This window comes from Schistocerca cancellata, unplaced genomic scaffold (genome assembly GCF_023864275.1).
Source record: "Schistocerca cancellata isolate TAMUIC-IGC-003103 unplaced genomic scaffold, iqSchCanc2.1 HiC_scaffold_508, whole genome shotgun sequence".
Classification (NCBI taxonomy): Eukaryota; Metazoa; Arthropoda; class Insecta; order Orthoptera; family Acrididae; genus Schistocerca; species Schistocerca cancellata.
In genome coordinates, this window is record NW_026046522.1 from 1 (window position 1) to 24821 (window position 24821).

At 50.6% G+C, this 24821-nt stretch overlaps 51 non-coding genes across 51 annotated transcripts; all 51 read left to right on the forward strand.

Moving 5' to 3' along the window:
* Positions 1–68: 68 nt before the first annotated feature.
* On the forward strand, positions 69–150 carry Trnas-aga (transfer RNA serine (anticodon AGA)). The gene has a single exon. It is a non-coding gene; the product is annotated as a tRNA-Ser (tRNA).
* A 354-nt stretch (positions 151–504) lies between these two features.
* Positions 505–577, forward strand: Trnak-uuu (transfer RNA lysine (anticodon UUU)). The gene has a single exon. It is a non-coding gene; the product is annotated as a tRNA-Lys (tRNA).
* A 138-nt stretch (positions 578–715) lies between these two features.
* Positions 716–797, forward strand: Trnas-cga (transfer RNA serine (anticodon CGA)). The gene has a single exon. It is a non-coding gene; the product is annotated as a tRNA-Ser (tRNA).
* Positions 798–1542: 745 nt separating this feature from the next.
* Trnas-aga (transfer RNA serine (anticodon AGA)) lies at positions 1543–1624 on the forward strand. Its single transcript has one exon. It is a non-coding gene; the product is annotated as a tRNA-Ser (tRNA).
* A 356-nt stretch (positions 1625–1980) lies between these two features.
* Trnak-uuu (transfer RNA lysine (anticodon UUU)) lies at positions 1981–2053 on the forward strand. The gene has a single exon. It is a non-coding gene; the product is annotated as a tRNA-Lys (tRNA).
* Positions 2054–2191: 138 nt separating this feature from the next.
* Trnas-cga (transfer RNA serine (anticodon CGA)) lies at positions 2192–2273 on the forward strand. The gene has a single exon. It is a non-coding gene; the product is annotated as a tRNA-Ser (tRNA).
* Positions 2274–3017: 744 nt separating this feature from the next.
* Trnas-aga (transfer RNA serine (anticodon AGA)) lies at positions 3018–3099 on the forward strand. Its single transcript has one exon. It is a non-coding gene; the product is annotated as a tRNA-Ser (tRNA).
* A 354-nt stretch (positions 3100–3453) lies between these two features.
* Positions 3454–3526, forward strand: Trnak-uuu (transfer RNA lysine (anticodon UUU)). Its single transcript has one exon. It is a non-coding gene; the product is annotated as a tRNA-Lys (tRNA).
* A 138-nt stretch (positions 3527–3664) lies between these two features.
* Positions 3665–3746, forward strand: Trnas-cga (transfer RNA serine (anticodon CGA)). The gene has a single exon. It is a non-coding gene; the product is annotated as a tRNA-Ser (tRNA).
* A 745-nt stretch (positions 3747–4491) lies between these two features.
* Trnas-aga (transfer RNA serine (anticodon AGA)) lies at positions 4492–4573 on the forward strand. Its single transcript has one exon. It is a non-coding gene; the product is annotated as a tRNA-Ser (tRNA).
* A 354-nt stretch (positions 4574–4927) lies between these two features.
* Trnak-uuu (transfer RNA lysine (anticodon UUU)) lies at positions 4928–5000 on the forward strand. The gene has a single exon. It is a non-coding gene; the product is annotated as a tRNA-Lys (tRNA).
* A 138-nt stretch (positions 5001–5138) lies between these two features.
* Positions 5139–5220, forward strand: Trnas-cga (transfer RNA serine (anticodon CGA)). The gene has a single exon. It is a non-coding gene; the product is annotated as a tRNA-Ser (tRNA).
* Positions 5221–5964: 744 nt separating this feature from the next.
* On the forward strand, positions 5965–6046 carry Trnas-aga (transfer RNA serine (anticodon AGA)). The gene has a single exon. It is a non-coding gene; the product is annotated as a tRNA-Ser (tRNA).
* Positions 6047–6400: 354 nt separating this feature from the next.
* Trnak-uuu (transfer RNA lysine (anticodon UUU)) lies at positions 6401–6473 on the forward strand. Its single transcript has one exon. It is a non-coding gene; the product is annotated as a tRNA-Lys (tRNA).
* A 138-nt stretch (positions 6474–6611) lies between these two features.
* Positions 6612–6693, forward strand: Trnas-cga (transfer RNA serine (anticodon CGA)). The gene has a single exon. It is a non-coding gene; the product is annotated as a tRNA-Ser (tRNA).
* A 744-nt stretch (positions 6694–7437) lies between these two features.
* Trnas-aga (transfer RNA serine (anticodon AGA)) lies at positions 7438–7519 on the forward strand. The gene has a single exon. It is a non-coding gene; the product is annotated as a tRNA-Ser (tRNA).
* A 354-nt stretch (positions 7520–7873) lies between these two features.
* Trnak-uuu (transfer RNA lysine (anticodon UUU)) lies at positions 7874–7946 on the forward strand. The gene has a single exon. It is a non-coding gene; the product is annotated as a tRNA-Lys (tRNA).
* A 138-nt stretch (positions 7947–8084) lies between these two features.
* On the forward strand, positions 8085–8166 carry Trnas-cga (transfer RNA serine (anticodon CGA)). Its single transcript has one exon. It is a non-coding gene; the product is annotated as a tRNA-Ser (tRNA).
* A 745-nt stretch (positions 8167–8911) lies between these two features.
* On the forward strand, positions 8912–8993 carry Trnas-aga (transfer RNA serine (anticodon AGA)). The gene has a single exon. It is a non-coding gene; the product is annotated as a tRNA-Ser (tRNA).
* A 354-nt stretch (positions 8994–9347) lies between these two features.
* Trnak-uuu (transfer RNA lysine (anticodon UUU)) lies at positions 9348–9420 on the forward strand. Its single transcript has one exon. It is a non-coding gene; the product is annotated as a tRNA-Lys (tRNA).
* A 138-nt stretch (positions 9421–9558) lies between these two features.
* Positions 9559–9640, forward strand: Trnas-cga (transfer RNA serine (anticodon CGA)). The gene has a single exon. It is a non-coding gene; the product is annotated as a tRNA-Ser (tRNA).
* Positions 9641–10385: 745 nt separating this feature from the next.
* Trnas-aga (transfer RNA serine (anticodon AGA)) lies at positions 10386–10467 on the forward strand. Its single transcript has one exon. It is a non-coding gene; the product is annotated as a tRNA-Ser (tRNA).
* Positions 10468–10821: 354 nt separating this feature from the next.
* On the forward strand, positions 10822–10894 carry Trnak-uuu (transfer RNA lysine (anticodon UUU)). The gene has a single exon. It is a non-coding gene; the product is annotated as a tRNA-Lys (tRNA).
* Positions 10895–11032: 138 nt separating this feature from the next.
* On the forward strand, positions 11033–11114 carry Trnas-cga (transfer RNA serine (anticodon CGA)). Its single transcript has one exon. It is a non-coding gene; the product is annotated as a tRNA-Ser (tRNA).
* A 745-nt stretch (positions 11115–11859) lies between these two features.
* Positions 11860–11941, forward strand: Trnas-aga (transfer RNA serine (anticodon AGA)). Its single transcript has one exon. It is a non-coding gene; the product is annotated as a tRNA-Ser (tRNA).
* Positions 11942–12295: 354 nt separating this feature from the next.
* Positions 12296–12368, forward strand: Trnak-uuu (transfer RNA lysine (anticodon UUU)). The gene has a single exon. It is a non-coding gene; the product is annotated as a tRNA-Lys (tRNA).
* A 138-nt stretch (positions 12369–12506) lies between these two features.
* On the forward strand, positions 12507–12588 carry Trnas-cga (transfer RNA serine (anticodon CGA)). Its single transcript has one exon. It is a non-coding gene; the product is annotated as a tRNA-Ser (tRNA).
* Positions 12589–13333: 745 nt separating this feature from the next.
* Trnas-aga (transfer RNA serine (anticodon AGA)) lies at positions 13334–13415 on the forward strand. Its single transcript has one exon. It is a non-coding gene; the product is annotated as a tRNA-Ser (tRNA).
* A 354-nt stretch (positions 13416–13769) lies between these two features.
* On the forward strand, positions 13770–13842 carry Trnak-uuu (transfer RNA lysine (anticodon UUU)). Its single transcript has one exon. It is a non-coding gene; the product is annotated as a tRNA-Lys (tRNA).
* Positions 13843–13980: 138 nt separating this feature from the next.
* On the forward strand, positions 13981–14062 carry Trnas-cga (transfer RNA serine (anticodon CGA)). The gene has a single exon. It is a non-coding gene; the product is annotated as a tRNA-Ser (tRNA).
* Positions 14063–14807: 745 nt separating this feature from the next.
* On the forward strand, positions 14808–14889 carry Trnas-aga (transfer RNA serine (anticodon AGA)). The gene has a single exon. It is a non-coding gene; the product is annotated as a tRNA-Ser (tRNA).
* Positions 14890–15243: 354 nt separating this feature from the next.
* On the forward strand, positions 15244–15316 carry Trnak-uuu (transfer RNA lysine (anticodon UUU)). Its single transcript has one exon. It is a non-coding gene; the product is annotated as a tRNA-Lys (tRNA).
* Positions 15317–15454: 138 nt separating this feature from the next.
* On the forward strand, positions 15455–15536 carry Trnas-cga (transfer RNA serine (anticodon CGA)). Its single transcript has one exon. It is a non-coding gene; the product is annotated as a tRNA-Ser (tRNA).
* A 745-nt stretch (positions 15537–16281) lies between these two features.
* Trnas-aga (transfer RNA serine (anticodon AGA)) lies at positions 16282–16363 on the forward strand. The gene has a single exon. It is a non-coding gene; the product is annotated as a tRNA-Ser (tRNA).
* A 354-nt stretch (positions 16364–16717) lies between these two features.
* On the forward strand, positions 16718–16790 carry Trnak-uuu (transfer RNA lysine (anticodon UUU)). Its single transcript has one exon. It is a non-coding gene; the product is annotated as a tRNA-Lys (tRNA).
* A 138-nt stretch (positions 16791–16928) lies between these two features.
* Trnas-cga (transfer RNA serine (anticodon CGA)) lies at positions 16929–17010 on the forward strand. Its single transcript has one exon. It is a non-coding gene; the product is annotated as a tRNA-Ser (tRNA).
* A 745-nt stretch (positions 17011–17755) lies between these two features.
* On the forward strand, positions 17756–17837 carry Trnas-aga (transfer RNA serine (anticodon AGA)). Its single transcript has one exon. It is a non-coding gene; the product is annotated as a tRNA-Ser (tRNA).
* Positions 17838–18191: 354 nt separating this feature from the next.
* On the forward strand, positions 18192–18264 carry Trnak-uuu (transfer RNA lysine (anticodon UUU)). Its single transcript has one exon. It is a non-coding gene; the product is annotated as a tRNA-Lys (tRNA).
* A 138-nt stretch (positions 18265–18402) lies between these two features.
* Trnas-cga (transfer RNA serine (anticodon CGA)) lies at positions 18403–18484 on the forward strand. Its single transcript has one exon. It is a non-coding gene; the product is annotated as a tRNA-Ser (tRNA).
* Positions 18485–19229: 745 nt separating this feature from the next.
* Positions 19230–19311, forward strand: Trnas-aga (transfer RNA serine (anticodon AGA)). Its single transcript has one exon. It is a non-coding gene; the product is annotated as a tRNA-Ser (tRNA).
* Positions 19312–19665: 354 nt separating this feature from the next.
* On the forward strand, positions 19666–19738 carry Trnak-uuu (transfer RNA lysine (anticodon UUU)). The gene has a single exon. It is a non-coding gene; the product is annotated as a tRNA-Lys (tRNA).
* A 138-nt stretch (positions 19739–19876) lies between these two features.
* Trnas-cga (transfer RNA serine (anticodon CGA)) lies at positions 19877–19958 on the forward strand. Its single transcript has one exon. It is a non-coding gene; the product is annotated as a tRNA-Ser (tRNA).
* Positions 19959–20703: 745 nt separating this feature from the next.
* On the forward strand, positions 20704–20785 carry Trnas-aga (transfer RNA serine (anticodon AGA)). The gene has a single exon. It is a non-coding gene; the product is annotated as a tRNA-Ser (tRNA).
* Positions 20786–21139: 354 nt separating this feature from the next.
* On the forward strand, positions 21140–21212 carry Trnak-uuu (transfer RNA lysine (anticodon UUU)). The gene has a single exon. It is a non-coding gene; the product is annotated as a tRNA-Lys (tRNA).
* A 138-nt stretch (positions 21213–21350) lies between these two features.
* Positions 21351–21432, forward strand: Trnas-cga (transfer RNA serine (anticodon CGA)). Its single transcript has one exon. It is a non-coding gene; the product is annotated as a tRNA-Ser (tRNA).
* Positions 21433–22177: 745 nt separating this feature from the next.
* On the forward strand, positions 22178–22259 carry Trnas-aga (transfer RNA serine (anticodon AGA)). Its single transcript has one exon. It is a non-coding gene; the product is annotated as a tRNA-Ser (tRNA).
* Positions 22260–22613: 354 nt separating this feature from the next.
* Positions 22614–22686, forward strand: Trnak-uuu (transfer RNA lysine (anticodon UUU)). The gene has a single exon. It is a non-coding gene; the product is annotated as a tRNA-Lys (tRNA).
* Positions 22687–22824: 138 nt separating this feature from the next.
* On the forward strand, positions 22825–22906 carry Trnas-cga (transfer RNA serine (anticodon CGA)). The gene has a single exon. It is a non-coding gene; the product is annotated as a tRNA-Ser (tRNA).
* Positions 22907–23651: 745 nt separating this feature from the next.
* On the forward strand, positions 23652–23733 carry Trnas-aga (transfer RNA serine (anticodon AGA)). Its single transcript has one exon. It is a non-coding gene; the product is annotated as a tRNA-Ser (tRNA).
* Positions 23734–24087: 354 nt separating this feature from the next.
* Trnak-uuu (transfer RNA lysine (anticodon UUU)) lies at positions 24088–24160 on the forward strand. The gene has a single exon. It is a non-coding gene; the product is annotated as a tRNA-Lys (tRNA).
* Positions 24161–24298: 138 nt separating this feature from the next.
* Positions 24299–24380, forward strand: Trnas-cga (transfer RNA serine (anticodon CGA)). Its single transcript has one exon. It is a non-coding gene; the product is annotated as a tRNA-Ser (tRNA).
* Positions 24381–24821: the final 441 nt, after the last annotated feature.

Genomic DNA, 24821 nt, shown 5'->3' on the forward strand with positions numbered 1-24821 from the left:
GTCGCGCTCTGCCATCAGATTGCTTGTAAACGAGCAGTTGCACTTGTAGAGTCACGCATCTGCAGCCGGCAGTCGTGGCCGAGTGGTTAAGGCGTCTGACTAGAAATCAGATTCCCTCTGGGAGCGTAGGTTCGAGTCCTACCGACTGCGTTTCTTTTTTGTGTCAAGAGGTGAAGAACATCTCCAACGGAACCGTGAAATGAGCGAATACGTGGGAAACACTGCATTCGAGAAGCTTGTGAATTTTACAATTGTCCAGTGAGTGTCGACAAAACACGTAGCTCCTCTGCTGTAACATATGAGACGTACAAACTGCTGCAATTTGACTTCACATCGTGTGTCAGCTTTCATCGATAGTCTGTTACGAGCGTAGCGTAATGAGTTTATAGACAGCAGTCAGACGACGTTTAAATAGTAACAGCTCCACACAACGATTACCCAACAGTAAAGGACATGAGGCAATGTGTGAGTATGCGTAGTGGGAGGGGTGCTCATGTAATGTGAGCCCGGATAGCTCAGTCGGTAGAGCATTAGGCTTTTAACCTAAGGGTCCAGGGTTCAAGTCCCTGTTCGGGCGGAAATTTTAATACTTTGGTAGCCGCACGTCTAGTAGCGGTGTAAGCACTACGGAAAAGAATGCAGCTACGCCGTTTCCTGGCACTGCAGTGCTTTAAACGGTAGCAGTTGCATGTATCGGTAGGGTCTTGCGATACTGGCAGTCGTGGCCGAGTGGTTAAGGCGTCTGACTCGAAATCCCGTTCCCTCTGGGAGCGTAGGTTCGAATCCTACCGGCTGCGTGCGATTTTGCATAAAAACGAGCAGAAATTTTCGCACACATGTGACATGCGTGGGTGAATGCGGATCCAAACCAGTGACACCATTCTCAACAAGACGGAAATTTATGTTTAAGAATACTGTTTCGCGACGGCCGCAGTCTGTTGTGGCTATCGGTTCACCTCGCACGGACGCTAGTACTGCAGAAATCAGTCGCAGGCCCACGAACGCGCCCCCGTCCTTTTGTCGCGCCGTCGCCGTGTTCGTGAGTACGCAGATGTGCTTGAAAGTGTTGGACAGAGCGAGCATTCATTTCTTTTTAAGAATCGCAGTTCCATTCATTCGAGTGCGGCAAAAGCAGTGGTGCAGCGTTTCTTTTCTTAAGATCTCGCAGCTGCTTGCAAGTGTGTCCATCGTTTAAGACGACAGAAAACTAGCGTCAGCGGTGCGTCAGTGGGAAGTCGGTGAAGTCGCCATTGGAGCCATAAGCCAGCAATTACGACACGCGAATCACTGGCACACCATGCAGCATGTACTACAACGCTCGGCCGAGGGACCGGACAGCTCAGTCGGTAGAGCGCTAGACCTTCAACCAAAGGGTCCCCGGTTCAAGCCCCCGTCCAGGCGAAAACTAATACACTGTCTAAACAGCTAACGTGCTGGCAACGAAAGCACTACAGAAACGAGTGAGGGAGGCCATGTCGCGCTCTGCCATCAGATTGCTTGTAAACGAGCAGTTGCACTTGTAGAGTCACGCATCTGCAGCCGGCAGTCGTGGCCGAGTGGTTAAGGCGTCTGACTAGAAATCAGATTCCCTCTGGGAGCGTAGGTTCGAGTCCTACCGACTGCGTTTCTTTTTTGTGTCAAGAGGTGAAGAACATCTCTCTAACGGAACCGTGAAATGAGCGAATACGTGGGAAACACTGCATTCGAGAAGCTTGTGAATTTTACAATTGTCCAGTGAGTGTCGACAAAACACGTAGCTCCTCTGCTGTAACATATGAGACGTACAAACTGCTGCAATTTGACTTCACATCGTGTGTCAGCTTTCATCGATAGTCTGTTACGAGCGTAGCGTAATGAGTTTATAGACAGCAGTCAGACGACGTTTAAATAGTAACAGCTCCACACAACGATTACCCAACAGTAAAGGACATGAGGCAATGTGTGAGTATGCGTAGTGGGAGGGGTGCTCATGTAATGTGAGCCCGGATAGCTCAGTCGGTAGAGCATTAGGCTTTTAACCTAAGGGTCCAGGGTTCAAGTCCCTGTTCGGGCGGAAATTTTAATACTTTGGTAGCCGCACGTCTAGTAGCGGTGTAAGCACTACGGAAAAGAATGCAGCTACGCCGTTTCCTGGCACTGCAGTGCTTTAAACGGTAGCAGTTGCATGTATCGGTAGGGTCTTGCGATACTGGCAGTCGTGGCCGAGTGGTTAAGGCGTCTGACTCGAAATCCCGTTCCCTCTGGGAGCGTAGGTTCGAATCCTACCGGCTGCGTGCGATTTTGCATAAAAACGAGCAGAAATTTTCGCACACATGTGACATGCGTGGGTGAATGCGGATCCAAACCAGTGACACCATTCTCAACAAGACGGAAATTTATGTTTAAGAATACTGTTTCGCGACGGCCGCAGTCTGTTGTGGCTATCGGTTCACCTCGCACGGACGCTAGTACTGCAGAAATCAGTCGCAGGCCCACGAACGCGCCCCCGTCCTTTTGTCGCGCCGTCGCCGTGTTCGTGAGTACGCAGATGTGCTTGAAAGTGTTGGACAGAGCGAGCATTCATTTCTTTTAAGAATCGCAGTTCCATTCATTCGAGTGCGGCAAAAGCAGTGGTGCAGCGTTTCTTTTCTTAAGATCTCGCAGCTGCTTGCAAGTGTGTCCATCGTTTAAGACGACAGAAAACTAGCGTCAGCGGTGCGTCAGTGGGAAGTCGGTGAAGTCGCCATTGGAGCCATAAGCCAGCAATTACGACACGCGAATCACTGGCACACCATGCAGCATGTACTACAACGCTCGGCCGAGGGACCGGACAGCTCAGTCGGTAGAGCGCTAGACCTTCAACCAAAGGGTCCCCGGTTCAAGCCCCCGTCCAGGCGAAAACTAATACACTGTCTAAACAGCTAACGTGCTGGCAACGAAAGCACTACAGAAACGAGTGAGGGAGGCCATGTCGCGCTCTGCCATCAGATTGCTTGTAAACGAGCAGTTGCACTTGTAGAGTCACGCATCTGCAGCCGGCAGTCGTGGCCGAGTGGTTAAGGCGTCTGACTAGAAATCAGATTCCCTCTGGGAGCGTAGGTTCGAGTCCTACCGACTGCGTTTCTTTTTTGTGTCAAGAGGTGAAGAACATCTCCAACGGAACCGTGAAATGAGCGAATACGTGGGAAACACTGCATTCGAGAAGCTTGTGAATTTTACAATTGTCCAGTGAGTGTCGACAAAACACGTAGCTCCTCTGCTGTAACATATGAGACGTACAAACTGCTGCAATTTGACTTCACATCGTGTGTCAGCTTTCATCGATAGTCTGTTACGAGCGTAGCGTAATGAGTTTATAGACAGCAGTCAGACGACGTTTAAATAGTAACAGCTCCACACAACGATTACCCAACAGTAAAGGACATGAGGCAATGTGTGAGTATGCGTAGTGGGAGGGGTGCTCATGTAATGTGAGCCCGGATAGCTCAGTCGGTAGAGCATTAGGCTTTTAACCTAAGGGTCCAGGGTTCAAGTCCCTGTTCGGGCGGAAATTTTAATACTTTGGTAGCCGCACGTCTAGTAGCGGTGTAAGCACTACGGAAAAGAATGCAGCTACGCCGTTTCCTGGCACTGCAGTGCTTTAAACGGTAGCAGTTGCATGTATCGGTAGGGTCTTGCGATACTGGCAGTCGTGGCCGAGTGGTTAAGGCGTCTGACTCGAAATCCCGTTCCCTCTGGGAGCGTAGGTTCGAATCCTACCGGCTGCGTGCGATTTTGCATAAAAACGAGCAGAAATTTTCGCACACATGTGACATGCGTGGGTGAATGCGGATCCAAACCAGTGACACCATTCTCAACAAGACGGAAATTTATGTTTAAGAATACTGTTTCGCGACGGCCGCAGTCTGTTGTGGCTATCGGTTCACCTCGCACGGACGCTAGTACTGCAGAAATCAGTCGCAGGCCCACGAACGCGCCCCCGTCCTTTTGTCGCGCCGTCGCCGTGTTCGTGAGTACGCAGATGTGCTTGAAAGTGTTGGACAGAGCGAGCATTCATTTCTTTTTAAGAATCGCAGTTCCATTCATTCGAGTGCGGCAAAAGCAGTGGTGCAGCGTTTCTTTTCTTAAGATCTCGCAGCTGCTTGCAAGTGTGTCCATCGTTTAAGACGACAGAAAACTAGCGTCAGCGGTGCGTCAGTGGGAAGTCGGTGAAGTCGCCATTGGAGCCATAAGCCAGCAATTACGACACGCGAATCACTGGCACACCATGCAGCATGTACTACAACGCTCGGCCGAGGGACCGGACAGCTCAGTCGGTAGAGCGCTAGACCTTCAACCAAAGGGTCCCCGGTTCAAGCCCCCGTCCAGGCGAAAACTAATACACTGTCTAAACAGCTAACGTGCTGGCAACGAAAGCACTACAGAAACGAGTGAGGGAGGCCATGTCGCGCTCTGCCATCAGATTGCTTGTAAACGAGCAGTTGCACTTGTAGAGTCACGCATCTGCAGCCGGCAGTCGTGGCCGAGTGGTTAAGGCGTCTGACTAGAAATCAGATTCCCTCTGGGAGCGTAGGTTCGAGTCCTACCGACTGCGTTTCTTTTTTGTGTCAAGAGGTGAAGAACATCTCCAACGGAACCGTGAAATGAGCGAATACGTGGGAAACACTGCATTCGAGAAGCTTGTGAATTTTACAATTGTCCAGTGAGTGTCGACAAAACACGTAGCTCCTCTGCTGTAACATATGAGACGTACAAACTGCTGCAATTTGACTTCACATCGTGTGTCAGCTTTCATCGATAGTCTGTTACGAGCGTAGCGTAATGAGTTTATAGACAGCAGTCAGACGACGTTTAAATAGTAACAGCTCCACACAACGATTACCCAACAGTAAAGGACATGAGGCAATGTGTGAGTATGCGTAGTGGGAGGGGTGCTCATGTAATGTGAGCCCGGATAGCTCAGTCGGTAGAGCATTAGGCTTTTAACCTAAGGGTCCAGGGTTCAAGTCCCTGTTCGGGCGGAAATTTTAATACTTTGGTAGCCGCACGTCTAGTAGCGGTGTAAGCACTACGGAAAAGAATGCAGCTACGCCGTTTCCTGGCACTGCAGTGCTTTAAACGGTAGCAGTTGCATGTATCGGTAGGGTCTTGCGATACTGGCAGTCGTGGCCGAGTGGTTAAGGCGTCTGACTCGAAATCCCGTTCCCTCTGGGAGCGTAGGTTCGAATCCTACCGGCTGCGTGCGATTTTGCATAAAAACGAGCAGAAATTTTCGCACACATGTGACATGCGTGGGTGAATGCGGATCCAAACCAGTGACACCATTCTCAACAAGACGGAAATTTATGTTTAAGAATACTGTTTCGCGACGGCCGCAGTCTGTTGTGGCTATCGGTTCACCTCGCACGGACGCTAGTACTGCAGAAATCAGTCGCAGGCCCACGAACGCGCCCCCGTCCTTTTGTCGCGCCGTCGCCGTGTTCGTGAGTACGCAGATGTGCTTGAAAGTGTTGGACAGAGCGAGCATTCATTTCTTTTTAAGAATCGCAGTTCCATTCATTCGAGTGCGGCAAAAGCAGTGGTGCAGCGTTTCTTTTCTTAAGATCTCGCAGCTGCTTGCAAGTGTGTCCATCGTTTAAGACGACAGAAAACTAGCGTCAGCGGTGCGTCAGTGGGAAGTCGGTGAAGTCGCCATTGGAGCCATAAGCCAGCAATTACGACACGCGAATCACTGGCACACCATGCAGCATGTACTACAACGCTCGGCCGAGGGACCGGACAGCTCAGTCGTAGAGCGCTAGACCTTCAACCAAAGGGTCCCCGGTTCAAGCCCCCGTCCAGGCGAAAACTAATACACTGTCTAAACAGCTAACGTGCTGGCAACGAAAGCACTACAGAAACGAGTGAGGGAGGCCATGTCGCGCTCTGCCATCAGATTGCTTGTAAACGAGCAGTTGCACTTGTAGAGTCACGCATCTGCAGCCGGCAGTCGTGGCCGAGTGGTTAAGGCGTCTGACTAGAAATCAGATTCCCTCTGGGAGCGTAGGTTCGAGTCCTACCGACTGCGTTTCTTTTTTGTGTCAAGAGGTGAAGAACATCTCCAACGGAACCGTGAAATGAGCGAATACGTGGGAAACACTGCATTCGAGAAGCTTGTGAATTTTACAATTGTCCAGTGAGTGTCGACAAAACACGTAGCTCCTCTGCTGTAACATATGAGACGTACAAACTGCTGCAATTTGACTTCACATCGTGTGTCAGCTTTCATCGATAGTCTGTTACGAGCGTAGCGTAATGAGTTTATAGACAGCAGTCAGACGACGTTTAAATAGTAACAGCTCCACACAACGATTACCCAACAGTAAAGGACATGAGGCAATGTGTGAGTATGCGTAGTGGGAGGGGTGCTCATGTAATGTGAGCCCGGATAGCTCAGTCGGTAGAGCATTAGGCTTTTAACCTAAGGGTCCAGGGTTCAAGTCCCTGTTCGGGCGGAAATTTTAATACTTTGGTAGCCGCACGTCTAGTAGCGGTGTAAGCACTACGGAAAAGAATGCAGCTACGCCGTTTCCTGGCACTGCAGTGCTTTAAACGGTAGCAGTTGCATGTATCGGTAGGGTCTTGCGATACTGGCAGTCGTGGCCGAGTGGTTAAGGCGTCTGACTCGAAATCCCGTTCCCTCTGGGAGCGTAGGTTCGAATCCTACCGGCTGCGTGCGATTTTGCATAAAAACGAGCAGAAATTTTCGCACACATGTGACATGCGTGGGTGAATGCGGATCCAAACCAGTGACACCATTCTCAACAAGACGGAAATTTATGTTTAAGAATACTGTTTCGCGACGGCCGCAGTCTGTTGTGGCTATCGGTTCACCTCGCACGGACGCTAGTACTGCAGAAATCAGTCGCAGGCCCACGAACGCGCCCCCGTCCTTTTGTCGCGCCGTCGCCGTGTTCGTGAGTACGCAGATGTGCTTGAAAGTGTTGGACAGAGCGAGCATTCATTTCTTTTTAAGAATCGCAGTTCCATTCATTCGAGTGCGGCAAAAGCAGTGGTGCAGCGTTTCTTTTCTTAAGATCTCGCAGCTGCTTGCAAGTGTGTCCATCGTTTAAGACGACAGAAAACTAGCGTCAGCGGTGCGTCAGTGGGAAGTCGGTGAAGTCGCCATTGGAGCCATAAGCCAGCAATTACGACACGCGAATCACTGGCACACCATGCAGCATGTACTACAACGCTCGCCGAGGGACCGGACAGCTCAGTCGGTAGAGCGCTAGACCTTCAACCAAAGGGTCCCCGGTTCAAGCCCCCGTCCAGGCGAAAACTAATACACTGTCTAAACAGCTAACGTGCTGGCAACGAAAGCACTACAGAAACGAGTGAGGGAGGCCATGTCGCGCTCTGCCATCAGATTGCTTGTAAACGAGCAGTTGCACTTGTAGAGTCACGCATCTGCAGCCGGCAGTCGTGGCCGAGTGGTTAAGGCGTCTGACTAGAAATCAGATTCCCTCTGGGAGCGTAGGTTCGAGTCCTACCGACTGCGTTTCTTTTTTGTGTCAAGAGGTGAAGAACATCTCCAACGGAACCGTGAAATGAGCGAATACGTGGGAAACACTGCATTCGAGAAGCTTGTGAATTTTACAATTGTCCAGTGAGTGTCGACAAAACACGTAGCTCCTCTGCTGTAACATATGAGACGTACAAACTGCTGCAATTTGACTTCACATCGTGTGTCAGCTTTCATCGATAGTCTGTTACGAGCGTAGCGTAATGAGTTTATAGACAGCAGTCAGACGACGTTTAAATAGTAACAGCTCCACACAACGATTACCCAACAGTAAAGGACATGAGGCAATGTGTGAGTATGCGTAGTGGGAGGGGTGCTCATGTAATGTGAGCCCGGATAGCTCAGTCGGTAGAGCATTAGGCTTTTAACCTAAGGGTCCAGGGTTCAAGTCCCTGTTCGGGCGGAAATTTTAATACTTTGGTAGCCGCACGTCTAGTAGCGGTGTAAGCACTACGGAAAAGAATGCAGCTACGCCGTTTCCTGGCACTGCAGTGCTTTAAACGGTAGCAGTTGCATGTATCGGTAGGGTCTTGCGATACTGGCAGTCGTGGCCGAGTGGTTAAGGCGTCTGACTCGAAATCCCGTTCCCTCTGGGAGCGTAGGTTCGAATCCTACCGGCTGCGTGCGATTTTGCATAAAAACGAGCAGAAATTTTCGCACACATGTGACATGCGTGGGTGAATGCGGATCCAAACCAGTGACACCATTCTCAACAAGACGGAAATTTATGTTTAAGAATACTGTTTCGCGACGGCCGCAGTCTGTTGTGGCTATCGGTTCACCTCGCACGGACGCTAGTACTGCAGAAATCAGTCGCAGGCCCACGAACGCGCCCCCGTCCTTTTGTCGCGCCGTCGCCGTGTTCGTGAGTACGCAGATGTGCTTGAAAGTGTTGGACAGAGCGAGCATTCATTTCTTTTTAAGAATCGCAGTTCCATTCATTCGAGTGCGGCAAAAGCAGTGGTGCAGCGTTTCTTTTCTTAAGATCTCGCAGCTGCTTGCAAGTGTGTCCATCGTTTAAGACGACAGAAAACTAGCGTCAGCGGTGCGTCAGTGGGAAGTCGGTGAAGTCGCCATTGGAGCCATAAGCCAGCAATTACGACACGCGAATCACTGGCACACCATGCAGCATGTACTACAACGCTCGGCCGAGGGACCGGACAGCTCAGTCGGTAGAGCGCTAGACCTTCAACCAAAGGGTCCCCGGTTCAAGCCCCCGTCCAGGCGAAAACTAATACACTGTCTAAACAGCTAACGTGCTGGCAACGAAAGCACTACAGAAACGAGTGAGGGAGGCCATGTCGCGCTCTGCCATCAGATTGCTTGTAAACGAGCAGTTGCACTTGTAGAGTCACGCATCTGCAGCCGGCAGTCGTGGCCGAGTGGTTAAGGCGTCTGACTAGAAATCAGATTCCCTCTGGGAGCGTAGGTTCGAGTCCTACCGACTGCGTTTCTTTTTTGTGTCAAGAGGTGAAGAACATCTCCAACGGAACCGTGAAATGAGCGAATACGTGGGAAACACTGCATTCGAGAAGCTTGTGAATTTTACAATTGTCCAGTGAGTGTCGACAAAACACGTAGCTCCTCTGCTGTAACATATGAGACGTACAAACTGCTGCAATTTGACTTCACATCGTGTGTCAGCTTTCATCGATAGTCTGTTACGAGCGTAGCGTAATGAGTTTATAGACAGCAGTCAGACGACGTTTAAATAGTAACAGCTCCACACAACGATTACCCAACAGTAAAGGACATGAGGCAATGTGTGAGTATGCGTAGTGGGAGGGGTGCTCATGTAATGTGAGCCCGGATAGCTCAGTCGGTAGAGCATTAGGCTTTTAACCTAAGGGTCCAGGGTTCAAGTCCCTGTTCGGGCGGAAATTTTAATACTTTGGTAGCCGCACGTCTAGTAGCGGTGTAAGCACTACGGAAAAGAATGCAGCTACGCCGTTTCCTGGCACTGCAGTGCTTTAAACGGTAGCAGTTGCATGTATCGGTAGGGTCTTGCGATACTGGCAGTCGTGGCCGAGTGGTTAAGGCGTCTGACTCGAAATCCCGTTCCCTCTGGGAGCGTAGGTTCGAATCCTACCGGCTGCGTGCGATTTTGCATAAAAACGAGCAGAAATTTTCGCACACATGTGACATGCGTGGGTGAATGCGGATCCAAACCAGTGACACCATTCTCAACAAGACGGAAATTTATGTTTAAGAATACTGTTTCGCGACGGCCGCAGTCTGTTGTGGCTATCGGTTCACCTCGCACGGACGCTAGTACTGCAGAAATCAGTCGCAGGCCCACGAACGCGCCCCCGTCCTTTTGTCGCGCCGTCGCCGTGTTCGTGAGTACGCAGATGTGCTTGAAAGTGTTGGACAGAGCGAGCATTCATTTCTTTTTAAGAATCGCAGTTCCATTCATTCGAGTGCGGCAAAAGCAGTGGTGCAGCGTTTCTTTTCTTAAGATCTCGCAGCTGCTTGCAAGTGTGTCCATCGTTTAAGACGACAGAAAACTAGCGTCAGCGGTGCGTCAGTGGGAAGTCGGTGAAGTCGCCATTGGAGCCATAAGCCAGCAATTACGACACGCGAATCACTGGCACACCATGCAGCATGTACTACAACGCTCGGCCGAGGGACCGGACAGCTCAGTCGGTAGAGCGCTAGACCTTCAACCAAAGGGTCCCCGGTTCAAGCCCCCGTCCAGGCGAAAACTAATACACTGTCTAAACAGCTAACGTGCTGGCAACGAAAGCACTACAGAAACGAGTGAGGGAGGCCATGTCGCGCTCTGCCATCAGATTGCTTGTAAACGAGCAGTTGCACTTGTAGAGTCACGCATCTGCAGCCGGCAGTCGTGGCCGAGTGGTTAAGGCGTCTGACTAGAAATCAGATTCCCTCTGGGAGCGTAGGTTCGAGTCCTACCGACTGCGTTTCTTTTTTGTGTCAAGAGGTGAAGAACATCTCCAACGGAACCGTGAAATGAGCGAATACGTGGGAAACACTGCATTCGAGAAGCTTGTGAATTTTACAATTGTCCAGTGAGTGTCGACAAAACACGTAGCTCCTCTGCTGTAACATATGAGACGTACAAACTGCTGCAATTTGACTTCACATCGTGTGTCAGCTTTCATCGATAGTCTGTTACGAGCGTAGCGTAATGAGTTTATAGACAGCAGTCAGACGACGTTTAAATAGTAACAGCTCCACACAACGATTACCCAACAGTAAAGGACATGAGGCAATGTGTGAGTATGCGTAGTGGGAGGGGTGCTCATGTAATGTGAGCCCGGATAGCTCAGTCGGTAGAGCATTAGGCTTTTAACCTAAGGGTCCAGGGTTCAAGTCCCTGTTCGGGCGGAAATTTTAATACTTTGGTAGCCGCACGTCTAGTAGCGGTGTAAGCACTACGGAAAAGAATGCAGCTACGCCGTTTCCTGGCACTGCAGTGCTTTAAACGGTAGCAGTTGCATGTATCGGTAGGGTCTTGCGATACTGGCAGTCGTGGCCGAGTGGTTAAGGCGTCTGACTCGAAATCCCGTTCCCTCTGGGAGCGTAGGTTCGAATCCTACCGGCTGCGTGCGATTTTGCATAAAAACGAGCAGAAATTTTCGCACACATGTGACATGCGTGGGTGAATGCGGATCCAAACCAGTGACACCATTCTCAACAAGACGGAAATTTATGTTTAAGAATACTGTTTCGCGACGGCCGCAGTCTGTTGTGGCTATCGGTTCACCTCGCACGGACGCTAGTACTGCAGAAATCAGTCGCAGGCCCACGAACGCGCCCCCGTCCTTTTGTCGCGCCGTCGCCGTGTTCGTGAGTACGCAGATGTGCTTGAAAGTGTTGGACAGAGCGAGCATTCATTTCTTTTTAAGAATCGCAGTTCCATTCATTCGAGTGCGGCAAAAGCAGTGGTGCAGCGTTTCTTTTCTTAAGATCTCGCAGCTGCTTGCAAGTGTGTCCATCGTTTAAGACGACAGAAAACTAGCGTCAGCGGTGCGTCAGTGGGAAGTCGGTGAAGTCGCCATTGGAGCCATAAGCCAGCAATTACGACACGCGAATCACTGGCACACCATGCAGCATGTACTACAACGCTCGGCCGAGGGACCGGACAGCTCAGTCGGTAGAGCGCTAGACCTTCAACCAAAGGGTCCCCGGTTCAAGCCCCCGTCCAGGCGAAAACTAATACACTGTCTAAACAGCTAACGTGCTGGCAACGAAAGCACTACAGAAACGAGTGAGGGAGGCCATGTCGCGCTCTGCCATCAGATTGCTTGTAAACGAGCAGTTGCACTTGTAGAGTCACGCATCTGCAGCCGGCAGTCGTGGCCGAGTGGTTAAGGCGTCTGACTAGAAATCAGATTCCCTCTGGGAGCGTAGGTTCGAGTCCTACCGACTGCGTTTCTTTTTTGTGTCAAGAGGTGAAGAACATCTCCAACGGAACCGTGAAATGAGCGAATACGTGGGAAACACTGCATTCGAGAAGCTTGTGAATTTTACAATTGTCCAGTGAGTGTCGACAAAACACGTAGCTCCTCTGCTGTAACATATGAGACGTACAAACTGCTGCAATTTGACTTCACATCGTGTGTCAGCTTTCATCGATAGTCTGTTACGAGCGTAGCGTAATGAGTTTATAGACAGCAGTCAGACGACGTTTAAATAGTAACAGCTCCACACAACGATTACCCAACAGTAAAGGACATGAGGCAATGTGTGAGTATGCGTAGTGGGAGGGGTGCTCATGTAATGTGAGCCCGGATAGCTCAGTCGGTAGAGCATTAGGCTTTTAACCTAAGGGTCCAGGGTTCAAGTCCCTGTTCGGGCGGAAATTTTAATACTTTGGTAGCCGCACGTCTAGTAGCGGTGTAAGCACTACGGAAAAGAATGCAGCTACGCCGTTTCCTGGCACTGCAGTGCTTTAAACGGTAGCAGTTGCATGTATCGGTAGGGTCTTGCGATACTGGCAGTCGTGGCCGAGTGGTTAAGGCGTCTGACTCGAAATCCCGTTCCCTCTGGGAGCGTAGGTTCGAATCCTACCGGCTGCGTGCGATTTTGCATAAAAACGAGCAGAAATTTTCGCACACATGTGACATGCGTGGGTGAATGCGGATCCAAACCAGTGACACCATTCTCAACAAGACGGAAATTTATGTTTAAGAATACTGTTTCGCGACGGCCGCAGTCTGTTGTGGCTATCGGTTCACCTCGCACGGACGCTAGTACTGCAGAAATCAGTCGCAGGCCCACGAACGCGCCCCCGTCCTTTTGTCGCGCCGTCGCCGTGTTCGTGAGTACGCAGATGTGCTTGAAAGTGTTGGACAGAGCGAGCATTCATTTCTTTTTAAGAATCGCAGTTCCATTCATTCGAGTGCGGCAAAAGCAGTGGTGCAGCGTTTCTTTTCTTAAGATCTCGCAGCTGCTTGCAAGTGTGTCCATCGTTTAAGACGACAGAAAACTAGCGTCAGCGGTGCGTCAGTGGGAAGTCGGTGAAGTCGCCATTGGAGCCATAAGCCAGCAATTACGACACGCGAATCACTGGCACACCATGCAGCATGTACTACAACGCTCGGCCGAGGGACCGGACAGCTCAGTCGGTAGAGCGCTAGACCTTCAACCAAAGGGTCCCCGGTTCAAGCCCCCGTCCAGGCGAAAACTAATACACTGTCTAAACAGCTAACGTGCTGGCAACGAAAGCACTACAGAAACGAGTGAGGGAGGCCATGTCGCGCTCTGCCATCAGATTGCTTGTAAACGAGCAGTTGCACTTGTAGAGTCACGCATCTGCAGCCGGCAGTCGTGGCCGAGTGGTTAAGGCGTCTGACTAGAAATCAGATTCCCTCTGGGAGCGTAGGTTCGAGTCCTACCGACTGCGTTTCTTTTTTGTGTCAAGAGGTGAAGAACATCTCCAACGGAACCGTGAAATGAGCGAATACGTGGGAAACACTGCATTCGAGAAGCTTGTGAATTTTACAATTGTCCAGTGAGTGTCGACAAAACACGTAGCTCCTCTGCTGTAACATATGAGACGTACAAACTGCTGCAATTTGACTTCACATCGTGTGTCAGCTTTCATCGATAGTCTGTTACGAGCGTAGCGTAATGAGTTTATAGACAGCAGTCAGACGACGTTTAAATAGTAACAGCTCCACACAACGATTACCCAACAGTAAAGGACATGAGGCAATGTGTGAGTATGCGTAGTGGGAGGGGTGCTCATGTAATGTGAGCCCGGATAGCTCAGTCGGTAGAGCATTAGGCTTTTAACCTAAGGGTCCAGGGTTCAAGTCCCTGTTCGGGCGGAAATTTTAATACTTTGGTAGCCGCACGTCTAGTAGCGGTGTAAGCACTACGGAAAAGAATGCAGCTACGCCGTTTCCTGGCACTGCAGTGCTTTAAACGGTAGCAGTTGCATGTATCGGTAGGGTCTTGCGATACTGGCAGTCGTGGCCGAGTGGTTAAGGCGTCTGACTCGAAATCCCGTTCCCTCTGGGAGCGTAGGTTCGAATCCTACCGGCTGCGTGCGATTTTGCATAAAAACGAGCAGAAATTTTCGCACACATGTGACATGCGTGGGTGAATGCGGATCCAAACCAGTGACACCATTCTCAACAAGACGGAAATTTATGTTTAAGAATACTGTTTCGCGACGGCCGCAGTCTGTTGTGGCTATCGGTTCACCTCGCACGGACGCTAGTACTGCAGAAATCAGTCGCAGGCCCACGAACGCGCCCCCGTCCTTTTGTCGCGCCGTCGCCGTGTTCGTGAGTACGCAGATGTGCTTGAAAGTGTTGGACAGAGCGAGCATTCATTTCTTTTTAAGAATCGCAGTTCCATTCATTCGAGTGCGGCAAAAGCAGTGGTGCAGCGTTTCTTTTCTTAAGATCTCGCAGCTGCTTGCAAGTGTGTCCATCGTTTAAGACGACAGAAAACTAGCGTCAGCGGTGCGTCAGTGGGAAGTCGGTGAAGTCGCCATTGGAGCCATAAGCCAGCAATTACGACACGCGAATCACTGGCACACCATGCAGCATGTACTACAACGCTCGGCCGAGGGACCGGACAGCTCAGTCGGTAGAGCGCTAGACCTTCAACCAAAGGGTCCCCGGTTCAAGCCCCCGTCCAGGCGAAAACTAATACACTGTCTAAACAGCTAACGTGCTGGCAACGAAAGCACTACAGAAACGAGTGAGGGAGGCCATGTCGCGCTCTGCCATCAGATTGCTTGTAAACGAGCAGTTGCACTTGTAGAGTCACGCATCTGCAGCCGGCAGTCGTGGCCGAGTGGTTAAGGCGTCTGACTAGAAATCAGATTCCCTCTGGGAGCGTAGGTTCGAGTCCTACCGACTGCGTTTCTTTTTTGTGTCAAGAGGTGAAGAACATCTCCAACGGAACCGTGAAATGAGCGAATACGTGGGAAACACTGCATTCGAGAAGCTTGTGAATTTTACAATTGTCCAGTGAGTGTCGACAAAACACGTAGCTCCTCTGCTGTAACATATGAGACGTACAAACTGCTGCAATTTGACTTCACATCGTGTGTCAGCTTTCATCGATAGTCTGTTACGAGCGTAGCGTAATGAGTTTATAGACAGCAGTCAGACGACGTTTAAATAGTAACAGCTCCACACAACGATTACCCAACAGTAAAGGACATGAGGCAATGTGTGAGTATGCGTAGTGGGAGGGGTGCTCATGTAATGTGAGCCCGGATAGCTCAGTCGGTAGAGCATTAGGCTTTTAACCTAAGGGTCCAGGGTTCAAGTCCCTGTTCGGGCGGAAATTTTAATACTTTGGTAGCCGCACGTCTAGTAGCGGTGTAAGCACTACGGAAAAGAATGCAGCTACGCCGTTTCCTGGCACTGCAGTGCTTTAAACGGTAGCAGTTGCATGTATCGGTAGGGTCTTGCGATACTGGCAGTCGTGGCCGAGTGGTTAAGGCGTCTGACTCGAAATCCCGTTCCCTCTGGGAGCGTAGGTTCGAATCCTACCGGCTGCGTGCGATTTTGCATAAAAACGAGCAGAAATTTTCGCACACATGTGACATGCGTGGGTGAATGCGGATCCAAACCAGTGACACCATTCTCAACAAGACGGAAATTTATGTTTAAGAATACTGTTTCGCGACGGCCGCAGTCTGTTGTGGCTATCGGTTCACCTCGCACGGACGCTAGTACTGCAGAAATCAGTCGCAGGCCCACGAACGCGCCCCCGTCCTTTTGTCGCGCCGTCGCCGTGTTCGTGAGTACGCAGATGTGCTTGAAAGTGTTGGACAGAGCGAGCATTCATTTCTTTTTAAGAATCGCAGTTCCATTCATTCGAGTGCGGCAAAAGCAGTGGTGCAGCGTTTCTTTTCTTAAGATCTCGCAGCTGCTTGCAAGTGTGTCCATCGTTTAAGACGACAGAAAACTAGCGTCAGCGGTGCGTCAGTGGGAAGTCGGTGAAGTCGCCATTGGAGCCATAAGCCAGCAATTACGACACGCGAATCACTGGCACACCATGCAGCATGTACTACAACGCTCGGCCGAGGGACCGGACAGCTCAGTCGGTAGAGCGCTAGACCTTCAACCAAAGGGTCCCCGGTTCAAGCCCCCGTCCAGGCGAAAACTAATACACTGTCTAAACAGCTAACGTGCTGGCAACGAAAGCACTACAGAAACGAGTGAGGGAGGCCATGTCGCGCTCTGCCATCAGATTGCTTGTAAACGAGCAGTTGCACTTGTAGAGTCACGCATCTGCAGCCGGCAGTCGTGGCCGAGTGGTTAAGGCGTCTGACTAGAAATCAGATTCCCTCTGGGAGCGTAGGTTCGAGTCCTACCGACTGCGTTTCTTTTTTGTGTCAAGAGGTGAAGAACATCTCCAACGGAACCGTGAAATGAGCGAATACGTGGGAAACACTGCATTCGAGAAGCTTGTGAATTTTACAATTGTCCAGTGAGTGTCGACAAAACACGTAGCTCCTCTGCTGTAACATATGAGACGTACAAACTGCTGCAATTTGACTTCACATCGTGTGTCAGCTTTCATCGATAGTCTGTTACGAGCGTAGCGTAATGAGTTTATAGACAGCAGTCAGACGACGTTTAAATAGTAACAGCTCCACACAACGATTACCCAACAGTAAAGGACATGAGGCAATGTGTGAGTATGCGTAGTGGGAGGGGTGCTCATGTAATGTGAGCCCGGATAGCTCAGTCGGTAGAGCATTAGGCTTTTAACCTAAGGGTCCAGGGTTCAAGTCCCTGTTCGGGCGGAAATTTTAATACTTTGGTAGCCGCACGTCTAGTAGCGGTGTAAGCACTACGGAAAAGAATGCAGCTACGCCGTTTCCTGGCACTGCAGTGCTTTAAACGGTAGCAGTTGCATGTATCGGTAGGGTCTTGCGATACTGGCAGTCGTGGCCGAGTGGTTAAGGCGTCTGACTCGAAATCCCGTTCCCTCTGGGAGCGTAGGTTCGAATCCTACCGGCTGCGTGCGATTTTGCATAAAAACGAGCAGAAATTTTCGCACACATGTGACATGCGTGGGTGAATGCGGATCCAAACCAGTGACACCATTCTCAACAAGACGGAAATTTATGTTTAAGAATACTGTTTCGCGACGGCCGCAGTCTGTTGTGGCTATCGGTTCACCTCGCACGGACGCTAGTACTGCAGAAATCAGTCGCAGGCCCACGAACGCGCCCCCGTCCTTTTGTCGCGCCGTCGCCGTGTTCGTGAGTACGCAGATGTGCTTGAAAGTGTTGGACAGAGCGAGCATTCATTTCTTTTTAAGAATCGCAGTTCCATTCATTCGAGTGCGGCAAAAGCAGTGGTGCAGCGTTTCTTTTCTTAAGATCTCGCAGCTGCTTGCAAGTGTGTCCATCGTTTAAGACGACAGAAAACTAGCGTCAGCGGTGCGTCAGTGGGAAGTCGGTGAAGTCGCCATTGGAGCCATAAGCCAGCAATTACGACACGCGAATCACTGGCACACCATGCAGCATGTACTACAACGCTCGGCCGAGGGACCGGACAGCTCAGTCGGTAGAGCGCTAGACCTTCAACCAAAGGGTCCCCGGTTCAAGCCCCCGTCCAGGCGAAAACTAATACACTGTCTAAACAGCTAACGTGCTGGCAACGAAAGCACTACAGAAACGAGTGAGGGAGGCCATGTCGCGCTCTGCCATCAGATTGCTTGTAAACGAGCAGTTGCACTTGTAGAGTCACGCATCTGCAGCCGGCAGTCGTGGCCGAGTGGTTAAGGCGTCTGACTAGAAATCAGATTCCCTCTGGGAGCGTAGGTTCGAGTCCTACCGACTGCGTTTCTTTTTTGTGTCAAGAGGTGAAGAACATCTCCAACGGAACCGTGAAATGAGCGAATACGTGGGAAACACTGCATTCGAGAAGCTTGTGAATTTTACAATTGTCCAGTGAGTGTCGACAAAACACGTAGCTCCTCTGCTGTAACATATGAGACGTACAAACTGCTGCAATTTGACTTCACATCGTGTGTCAGCTTTCATCGATAGTCTGTTACGAGCGTAGCGTAATGAGTTTATAGACAGCAGTCAGACGACGTTTAAATAGTAACAGCTCCACACAACGATTACCCAACAGTAAAGGACATGAGGCAATGTGTGAGTATGCGTAGTGGGAGGGGTGCTCATGTAATGTGAGCCCGGATAGCTCAGTCGGTAGAGCATTAGGCTTTTAACCTAAGGGTCCAGGGTTCAAGTCCCTGTTCGGGCGGAAATTTTAATACTTTGGTAGCCGCACGTCTAGTAGCGGTGTAAGCACTACGGAAAAGAATGCAGCTACGCCGTTTCCTGGCACTGCAGTGCTTTAAACGGTAGCAGTTGCATGTATCGGTAGGGTCTTGCGATACTGGCAGTCGTGGCCGAGTGGTTAAGGCGTCTGACTCGAAATCCCGTTCCCTCTGGGAGCGTAGGTTCGAATCCTACCGGCTGCGTGCGATTTTGCATAAAAACGAGCAGAAATTTTCGCACACATGTGACATGCGTGGGTGAATGCGGATCCAAACCAGTGACACCATTCTCAACAAGACGGAAATTTATGTTTAAGAATACTGTTTCGCGACGGCCGCAGTCTGTTGTGGCTATCGGTTCACCTCGCACGGACGCTAGTACTGCAGAAATCAGTCGCAGGCCCACGAACGCGCCCCCGTCCTTTTGTCGCGCCGTCGCCGTGTTCGTGAGTACGCAGATGTGCTTGAAAGTGTTGGACAGAGCGAGCATTCATTTCTTTTTAAGAATCGCAGTTCCATTCATTCGAGTGCGGCAAAAGCAGTGGTGCAGCGTTTCTTTTCTTAAGATCTCGCAGCTGCTTGCAAGTGTGTCCATCGTTTAAGACGACAGAAAACTAGCGTCAGCGGTGCGTCAGTGGGAAGTCGGTGAAGTCGCCATTGGAGCCATAAGCCAGCAATTACGACACGCGAATCACTGGCACACCATGCAGCATGTACTACAACGCTCGGCCGAGGGACCGGACAGCTCAGTCGGTAGAGCGCTAGACCTTCAACCAAAGGGTCCCCGGTTCAAGCCCCCGTCCAGGCGAAAACTAATACACTGTCTAAACAGCTAACGTGCTGGCAACGAAAGCACTACAGAAACGAGTGAGGGAGGCCATGTCGCGCTCTGCCATCAGATTGCTTGTAAACGAGCAGTTGCACTTGTAGAGTCACGCATCTGCAGCCGGCAGTCGTGGCCGAGTGGTTAAGGCGTCTGACTAGAAATCAGATTCCCTCTGGGAGCGTAGGTTCGAGTCCTACCGACTGCGTTTCTTTTTTGTGTCAAGAGGTGAAGAACATCTCCAACGGAACCGTGAAATGAGCGAATACGTGGGAAACACTGCATTCGAGAAGCTTGTGAATTTTACAATTGTCCAGTGAGTGTCGACAAAACACGTAGCTCCTCTGCTGTAACATATGAGACGTACAAACTGCTGCAATTTGACTTCACATCGTGTGTCAGCTTTCATCGATAGTCTGTTACGAGCGTAGCGTAATGAGTTTATAGACAGCAGTCAGACGACGTTTAAATAGTAACAGCTCCACACAACGATTACCCAACAGTAAAGGACATGAGGCAATGTGTGAGTATGCGTAGTGGGAGGGGTGCTCATGTAATGTGAGCCCGGATAGCTCAGTCGGTAGAGCATTAGGCTTTTAACCTAAGGGTCCAGGGTTCAAGTCCCTGTTCGGGCGGAAATTTTAATACTTTGGTAGCCGCACGTCTAGTAGCGGTGTAAGCACTACGGAAAAGAATGCAGCTACGCCGTTTCCTGGCACTGCAGTGCTTTAAACGGTAGCAGTTGCATGTATCGGTAGGGTCTTGCGATACTGGCAGTCGTGGCCGAGTGGTTAAGGCGTCTGACTCGAAATCCCGTTCCCTCTGGGAGCGTAGGTTCGAATCCTACCGGCTGCGTGCGATTTTGCATAAAAACGAGCAGAAATTTTCGCACACATGTGACATGCGTGGGTGAATGCGGATCCAAACCAGTGACACCATTCTCAACAAGACGGAAATTTATGTTTAAGAATACTGTTTCGCGACGGCCGCAGTCTGTTGTGGCTATCGGTTCACCTCGCACGGACGCTAGTACTGCAGAAATCAGTCGCAGGCCCACGAACGCGCCCCCGTCCTTTTGTCGCGCCGTCGCCGTGTTCGTGAGTACGCAGATGTGCTTGAAAGTGTTGGACAGAGCGAGCATTCATTTCTTTTTAAGAATCGCAGTTCCATTCATTCGAGTGCGGCAAAAGCAGTGGTGCAGCGTTTCTTTTCTTAAGATCTCGCAGCTGCTTGCAAGTGTGTCCATCGTTTAAGACGACAGAAAACTAGCGTCAGCGGTGCGTCAGTGGGAAGTCGGTGAAGTCGCCATTGGAGCCATAAGCCAGCAATTACGACACGCGAATCACTGGCACACCATGCAGCATGTACTACAACGCTCGGCCGAGGGACCGGACAGCTCAGTCGGTAGAGCGCTAGACCTTCAACCAAAGGGTCCCCGGTTCAAGCCCCCGTCCAGGCGAAAACTAATACACTGTCTAAACAGCTAACGTGCTGGCAACGAAAGCACTACAGAAACGAGTGAGGGAGGCCATGTCGCGCTCTGCCATCAGATTGCTTGTAAACGAGCAGTTGCACTTGTAGAGTCACGCATCTGCAGCCGGCAGTCGTGGCCGAGTGGTTAAGGCGTCTGACTAGAAATCAGATTCCCTCTGGGAGCGTAGGTTCGAGTCCTACCGACTGCGTTTCTTTTTTGTGTCAAGAGGTGAAGAACATCTCCAACGGAACCGTGAAATGAGCGAATACGTGGGAAACACTGCATTCGAGAAGCTTGTGAATTTTACAATTGTCCAGTGAGTGTCGACAAAACACGTAGCTCCTCTGCTGTAACATATGAGACGTACAAACTGCTGCAATTTGACTTCACATCGTGTGTCAGCTTTCATCGATAGTCTGTTACGAGCGTAGCGTAATGAGTTTATAGACAGCAGTCAGACGACGTTTAAATAGTAACAGCTCCACACAACGATTACCCAACAGTAAAGGACATGAGGCAATGTGTGAGTATGCGTAGTGGGAGGGGTGCTCATGTAATGTGAGCCCGGATAGCTCAGTCGGTAGAGCATTAGGCTTTTAACCTAAGGGTCCAGGGTTCAAGTCCCTGTTCGGGCGGAAATTTTAATACTTTGGTAGCCGCACGTCTAGTAGCGGTGTAAGCACTACGGAAAAGAATGCAGCTACGCCGTTTCCTGGCACTGCAGTGCTTTAAACGGTAGCAGTTGCATGTATCGGTAGGGTCTTGCGATACTGGCAGTCGTGGCCGAGTGGTTAAGGCGTCTGACTCGAAATCCCGTTCCCTCTGGGAGCGTAGGTTCGAATCCTACCGGCTGCGTGCGATTTTGCATAAAAACGAGCAGAAATTTTCGCACACATGTGACATGCGTGGGTGAATGCGGATCCAAACCAGTGACACCATTCTCAACAAGACGGAAATTTATGTTTAAGAATACTGTTTCGCGATGGCCGCAGTCTGTTGTGGCTATCGGTTCACCTCGCACGGACGCTAGTACTGCAGAAATCAGTCGCAGGCCCACGAACGCGCCCCCGTCCTTTTGTCGCGCCGTCGCCGTGTTCGTGAGTACGCAGATGTGCTTGAAAGTGTTGGACAGAGCGAGCATTCATTTCTTTTTAAGAATCGCAGTTCCATTCATTCGAGTGCGGCAAAAGCAGTGGTGCAGCGTTTCTTTTCTTAAGATCTCGCAGCTGCTTGCAAGTGTGTCCATCGTTTAAGACGACAGAAAACTAGCGTCAGCGGTGCGTCAGTGGGAAGTCGGTGAAGTCGCCATTGGAGCCATAAGCCAGCAATTACGACACGCGAATCACTGGCACACCATGCAGCATGTACTACAACGCTCGGCCGAGGGACCGGACAGCTCAGTCGGTAGAGCGCTAGACCTTCAACCAAAGGGTCCCCGGTTCAAGCCCCCGTCCAGGCGAAAACTAATACACTGTCTAAACAGCTAACGTGCTGGCAACGAAAGCACTACAGAAACGAGTGAGGGAGGCCATGTCGCGCTCTGCCATCAGATTGCTTGTAAACGAGCAGTTGCACTTGTAGAGTCACGCATCTGCAGCCGGCAGTCGTGGCCGAGTGGTTAAGGCGTCTGACTAGAAATCAGATTCCCTCTGGGAGCGTAGGTTCGAGTCCTACCGACTGCGTTTCTTTTTTGTGTCAAGAGGTGAAGAACATCTCCAACGGAACCGTGAAATGAGCGAATACGTGGGAAACACTGCATTCGAGAAGCTTGTGAATTTTACAATTGTCCAGTGAGTGTCGACAAAACACGTAGCTCCTCTGCTGTAACATATGAGACGTACAAACTGCTGCAATTTGACTTCACATCGTGTGTCAGCTTTCATCGATAGTCTGTTACGAGCGTAGCGTAATGAGTTTATAGACAGCAGTCAGACGACGTTTAAATAGTAACAGCTCCACACAACGATTACCCAACAGTAAAGGACATGAGGCAATGTGTGAGTATGCGTAGTGGGAGGGGTGCTCATGTAATGTGAGCCCGGATAGCTCAGTCGGTAGAGCATTAGGCTTTTAACCTAAGGGTCCAGGGTTCAAGTCCCTGTTCGGGCGGAAATTTTAATACTTTGGTAGCCGCACGTCTAGTAGCGGTGTAAGCACTACGGAAAAGAATGCAGCTACGCCGTTTCCTGGCACTGCAGTGCTTTAAACGGTAGCAGTTGCATGTATCGGTAGGGTCTTGCGATACTGGCAGTCGTGGCCGAGTGGTTAAGGCGTCTGACTCGAAATCCCGTTCCCTCTGGGAGCGTAGGTTCGAATCCTACCGGCTGCGTGCGATTTTGCATAAAAACGAGCAGAAATTTTCGCACACATGTGACATGCGTGGGTGAATGCGGATCCAAACCAGTGACACCATTCTCAACAAGACGGAAATTTATGTTTAAGAATACTGTTTCGCGACGGCCGCAGTCTGTTGTGGCTATCGGTTCACCTCGCACGGACGCTAGTACTGCAGAAATCAGTCGCAGGCCCACGAACGCGCCCCCGTCCTTTTGTCGCGCCGTCGCCGTGTTCGTGAGTACGCAGATGTGCTTGAAAGTGTTGGACAGAGCGAGCATTCATTTCTTTTTAAGAATCGCAGTTCCATTCATTCGAGTGCGGCAAAAGCAGTGGTGCAGCGTTTCTTTTCTTAAGATCTCGCAGCTGCTTGCAAGTGTGTCCATCGTTTAAGACGACAGAAAACTAGCGTCAGCGGTGCGTCAGTGGGAAGTCGGTGAAGTCGCCATTGGAGCCATAAGCCAGCAATTACGACACGCGAATCACTGGCACACCATGCAGCATGTACTACAACGCTCGGCCGAGGGACCGGACAGCTCAGTCGGTAGAGCGCTAGACCTTCAACCAAAGGGTCCCCGGTTCAAGCCCCCGTCCAGGCGAAAACTAATACACTGTCTAAACAGCTAACGTGCTGGCAACGAAAGCACTACAGAAACGAGTGAGGGAGGCCATGTCGCGCTCTGCCATCAGATTGCTTGTAAACGAGCAGTTGCACTTGTAGAGTCACGCATCTGCAGCCGGCAGTCGTGGCCGAGTGGTTAAGGCGTCTGACTAGAAATCAGATTCCCTCTGGGAGCGTAGGTTCGAGTCCTACCGACTGCGTTTCTTTTTTGTGTCAAGAGGTGAAGAACATCTCCAACGGAACCGTGAAATGAGCGAATACGTGGGAAACACTGCATTCGAGAAGCTTGTGAATTTTACAATTGTCCAGTGAGTGTCGACAAAACACGTAGCTCCTCTGCTGTAACATATGAGACGTACAAACTGCTGCAATTTGACTTCACATCGTGTGTCAGCTTTCATCGATAGTCTGTTACGAGCGTAGCGTAATGAGTTTATAGACAGCAGTCAGACGACGTTTAAATAGTAACAGCTCCACACAACGATTACCCAACAGTAAAGGACATGAGGCAATGTGTGAGTATGCGTAGTGGGAGGGGTGCTCATGTAATGTGAGCCCGGATAGCTCAGTCGGTAGAGCATTAGGCTTTTAACCTAAGGGTCCAGGGTTCAAGTCCCTGTTCGGGCGGAAATTTTAATACTTTGGTAGCCGCACGTCTAGTAGCGGTGTAAGCACTACGGAAAAGAATGCAGCTACGCCGTTTCCTGGCACTGCAGTGCTTTAAACGGTAGCAGTTGCATGTATCGGTAGGGTCTTGCGATACTGGCAGTCGTGGCCGAGTGGTTAAGGCGTCTGACTCGAAATCCCGTTCCCTCTGGGAGCGTAGGTTCGAATCCTACCGGCTGCGTGCGATTTTGCATAAAAACGAGCAGAAATTTTCGCACACATGTGACATGCGTGGGTGAATGCGGATCCAAACCAGTGACACCATTCTCAACAAGACGGAAATTTATGTTTAAGAATACTGTTTCGCGACGGCCGCAGTCTGTTGTGGCTATCGGTTCACCTCGCACGGACGCTAGTACTGCAGAAATCAGTCGCAGGCCCACGAACGCGCCCCCGTCCTTTTGTCGCGCCGTCGCCGTGTTCGTGAGTACGCAGATGTGCTTGAAAGTGTTGGACAGAGCGAGCATTCATTTCTTTTTAAGAATCGCAGTTCCATTCATTCGAGTGCGGCAAAAGCAGTGGTGCAGCGTTTCTTTTCTTAAGATCTCGCAGCTGCTTGCAAGTGTGTCCATCGTTTAAGACGACAGAAAACTAGCGTCAGCGGTGCGTCAGTGGGAAGTCG